Raw genomic sequence first — 4,150 nt, 5'->3', positions numbered from 1 at the left:
GGCTTTGCTTGGAGATTTGACGTAGCTGCTGTCTGTCTGCATCATTCTGAACAACAGACCAAAGAAACACATCAAAGTTACAAAATAATAATTCAATAATTGATGCACAACAGCTTACTGTGTTTTTGGCATCTGAGCTGTGCAGACCATTGTTTTTCTGGAGTTCTGGGGACACAGTGTAAAGTATTTAGTATTCACTGCTCATCCAAAGACTTACTGTATGATACTGCACGTGTCTGTATAAGCAAGTTTAGCACAAGAGAGCTTAAAATCATCTTTTCCTCTCTCCAGGTCAGTCAGTCGGTGGACTTTCAGCAGTGACATGATGGCAGCAGCAGCACCTGGTGAGTCCAGACAGACTGCAGGTGAGTCCTGCAGCCTGCTGAGATCAGATTCATTGTTTATACTGACAGGAGTGTGAAAAATGGTTGGCACTGTTGGCCTTTGGTAACTTACTGTGATTCTGACCATGCAACACACCTGTTCACCTGTAGGAAGAAAAAAAACCATGATAATAATAATAATTCTCTGTTTTGTAAACAGAAAAAGAAATATGATGAGTTTTTTTTCCACTTTTTGTTGAATTAGTTTTCTCTTAAAAACAAACATAAAGAACATTTATGTTCAGCACATAAATCAGCTCCAGATGAAACTTGAGACTCTGCACACTAAACCACCAGCTTCAACCAGAGAGGAGAGACTCGTCACTGAACTTTTCCAGGACGGAGGTTGCAGGAGTGATTCACACATTTACACTCAGCATTATAATTTGCTGCTTTAAATTTCTGAATAACCTGAAGCTGGTACAGGCAGAGCTTTATCCTCTCTGAAGCAGCCACTGAATCGAGCTGTGATGCTGAGTTAGAGTGCAGCCCTTTGATGAACCTTCGTTGGCTTTGCATGAACGCCTGCTCCAGGAGGCGTTTCAAGAAACTTGCTATGGATTGCACAAGTTGTGTTATGTGTTACACTAATGCACTAATGTGACGTCCATAAAGTTTCTCAAACTCACATTGAACTGCAGTCAGGGACTGAAAAACCTGCTAAGCAGCAGCTTCGGTGTTGGCGAGCCAGGCGAGTGATCGTCTTACAAAAACTGTAAAGTCTGAGCTTTCACTGATGCCCAAGCAATGATTATGTGTACACACACACACACACACACACACACACACACACACACACACACAGAGTGTTTATTTACTTATCATCACTGAAAATAAATGATTTTAGGAGGAAATAACATTTAATGAGCTAATTGAAATATAATAATTGATGATTTAATTTGAATCATTTTTATTTTGTACTGATGTAAGCTGTGAGCTCTGACAGCTTGGGTTAAATATTGATCCGTATGTGTTGAAACTGTCTGTGTAAAGGTGATGCCAGAGCAGTTAACAAACTAAACTTACTTTTGCTAGACTGAATTTTTTTTTAAAACTTTATTCCCGTAGCATTTGTAGATTCTTGTGTTTTCAGCCTGAAATTGTAAATTGGAGCACTGATTCATGTTTCTGTATTTTTGCAGATTATGATTTCAACAAACCAGAACACAGCAGCTCAGAGTCTGAGGACTGTAAGTCAAACTAACAATGCTGCACGACAAAATTATTTAAACTGTTTGACTCCACAGCTAGTCACAGTCAGTGTTGGGAAGGTTACTTTTAAAACGTATTCCACTACAGATTACAGATTACAGATTACATGTCCCAAAATGTATTTCGTAACGTATTCTGAATACTTTGGATTACTTTGTAAAAAGCATGATAATGAATGTGATGTGCTCCCACTTCCCTCGTTAACCCTCTGTGTATTTATGTCTGCGCCTCCCTCAGTTCGGTGTCGTAGTCTCCCTCATAGCTGTGTGATTTTTCCCTGTGGCTCCTCGTGCTTTAGTCTCCCCAGTTTAAGTTTAGTACTGTTTTTGTGTTTCACTTTATGCCAGCATTAAAGCTGTGTTTTTGAGTTTACGTTTCGTCTCCGTGAGTTTGCGTTTGGGTCCTTCTCCTGCCTGCCACACAGCCGAAACATGACAGAAGACTACGACCATTACATGGACCCAGCAAACCGCTCTCAGCTGCGTGAGCGTCAGGATGCTGCCTTTGCTGAGCTAGAGGAGGAGCTCCGCTTGAGGCCGTGGCGCACTCCTGACTACGGGCGGATTTTCCGAGGAACGCGGCTGGCTCTCGGTGGTCCCCGGAGCTGCCGAAAGCCCCCACCTGCCGCTTCACCTGCACCCAAGCCGCGGCCGCTTCAGGTGGGAATTCTCCGCGTCCCTTCAATTGCTCACGCTCCAGCCTCGGTGTCACCGTTCTGTGCACCAGGGGCTCAGTCGCTCGCTCCGCCAGCTTCCTCTGTTCGCAGGAAGCGGCGCGCACGCCGCCATAAACCGGACATCGCTGAGCAGCTCACGGTGGTGAGTGACAATGACTTTTATTCTCACGTCCCGTCTGACATTAACAGTAATCAGCTCACTTCCGATCCATGGGGTATTTCCCTTATGGATGATGACGTGGACTGGGAACAGTTATTTTGCTTTGCTCCCTCTGAACAGGGAGAGATTAAAGACAATACCCGCTTGCCTAGGACTGTAAATGCTGTTAAAGGGAAAACTGTGAACCACTCTACCAGGTCAAACACACTCAGTTCCGGTTCCGTCTGTTCGGGTTTTGTCAGGTCTGGTTCAGTCATCCCCAAGTCAGCTCACTCTACAACTGTTAACCCAAGGATTTCAAAAACTATTAAAACAAGGACTGCTAATACTAAGACTGCAAAACATGAAGTGGACGGCGGGTTCATTTTTGATAGATCTATTTTTGTCGACCCTGAGCCTGCTGTTTCTAAGACTGTTTTTTCTGAGCCTGCTCCTTTTCCTGCTCGTGTTTCTCCTCCCGGGGCAGCTCGGGCCCGGCGTACCTCTGCACCCGTACCAGTTCCTCGGGTGGGGGAGGCTGAGGCCCAGTTGGTCCCCGCTCTGGTTTCCAGGCCGGCTGAGGCTCTGTCCCTTTCTGCACCCGTACCAGCTCCTCGGGTGGGAAGGGCAGTTGCCCAGCCGTTGCCGGTGCCTGTTCCGGTCCCCAGGGTGAGGTCAGCCAGGATACAGCCCGTCTCCGCACCCGTACCTACTCCTCGGGTGGGAGTGGCCAGTGTCCGGCATGTGCCTGCACCCGTCCCTGTTTCTACTAAGGGCTCAGGAGAATTCGGTCTACAATCCACACCGCCATCACTACTGCATGCCTTTCAGTCTTTAGCTCAGTCATTAGCGCTGTTAGCAGCCCAGTCTAGTACACTTTCCTGTGCTTCCGTTAGCTCAGCCTTTAGCCCACTGTGCAGCTCAGTCATTTGCTCCATCACCTGCTCAGCCTTCTGTTCAGCCGGTGGTCTCTGCACCTACTGGTCATGCCACGTCAGCTGGAGGGCCCGAGGAGCCCGTCCAGCAGCCTTCCTCGTCAGCTGGTGGTTCCGGAGAACCACACCAGCCTCACGCTTCGTCAGCTGGAGGGTCCGAGGGGCCCGTTCAGCCTCCTGTCTCCGCTGGAGGGTCCGAGGGGCCCGTTCAGCCTCCTGTCTCCGCTGGAGGGTCCGAGGGGCCCGTTCAGCCTCCTGTCTCCTGTCTCCGCGCCACGTTATTGTTTACATGAGATGAATTTCAACAATGGCGGATAAAGACAAAAATACTTGCTGTTAATCTGATCTATCTGCAGTTTTCACAGCTTACATATACACACACACAGTTACTGTCCCTCCATTTAAGAAAGACAGAGGCGTCAGAGTGAACTTCGGACGTGGCTTCTACATTCAACACAGACGTTGTCACACAACCCAAATCCCACAGTCGTTTTGAATAAATGTAATTTTTTTAATTACATTTCTGTATGCTCTATGCATGTGGTTCATTCCTAACGTTGTGAGTCTAGACAACAGCCAAAATACTGTCTTTAGTTATTAACATTTGAAATATGAAGGCACTTGAAAATGGTACTTGCACGCAAAATTAGCTGCCTTTCAGAAAAACAAAAACTTTTCAGAAGTACTGAAGGTTTTGTCAGGATACAAAACCTGTTTACTCTTTCCCTCCCAGGCTTCTATACTTCCGATTGGCTAACATTTCATTTTTACTGTTTACATGTGGAAGGGAGATATTTTTCTCTTT

The 4,150-nt window shown here is 46.4% G+C and overlaps 1 long non-coding RNA gene across 1 annotated transcript in view; it reads left to right on the top strand.

Moving 5' to 3' along the window:
• The window catches only part of LOC102302935, a 3,816-nt gene extending 2,128 nt beyond the window's left edge, over window positions 1-1,688 (top strand). Inside the window, exons 2-3 of the long non-coding RNA XR_001335873.2 lie at window positions 292-365; window positions 1,526-1,688. This is a non-coding gene — a long non-coding RNA (uncharacterized LOC102302935). The remainder of the gene's footprint in view (window positions 1-291; window positions 366-1,525) is intronic.
• Window positions 1,689-4,150: the final 2,462 nt, after the last annotated feature.

Source organism: Haplochromis burtoni, unplaced genomic scaffold (genome assembly GCF_018398535.1).
Source record: "Haplochromis burtoni strain Fernald_Lab_line unplaced genomic scaffold, NCSU_Asbu1 Contig_766, whole genome shotgun sequence".
NCBI lineage: Eukaryota > Metazoa > Chordata > Actinopteri > Cichliformes > Cichlidae > Haplochromis > Haplochromis burtoni.
This window is presented reverse-complemented; position numbering and strand designations above follow the sequence as displayed.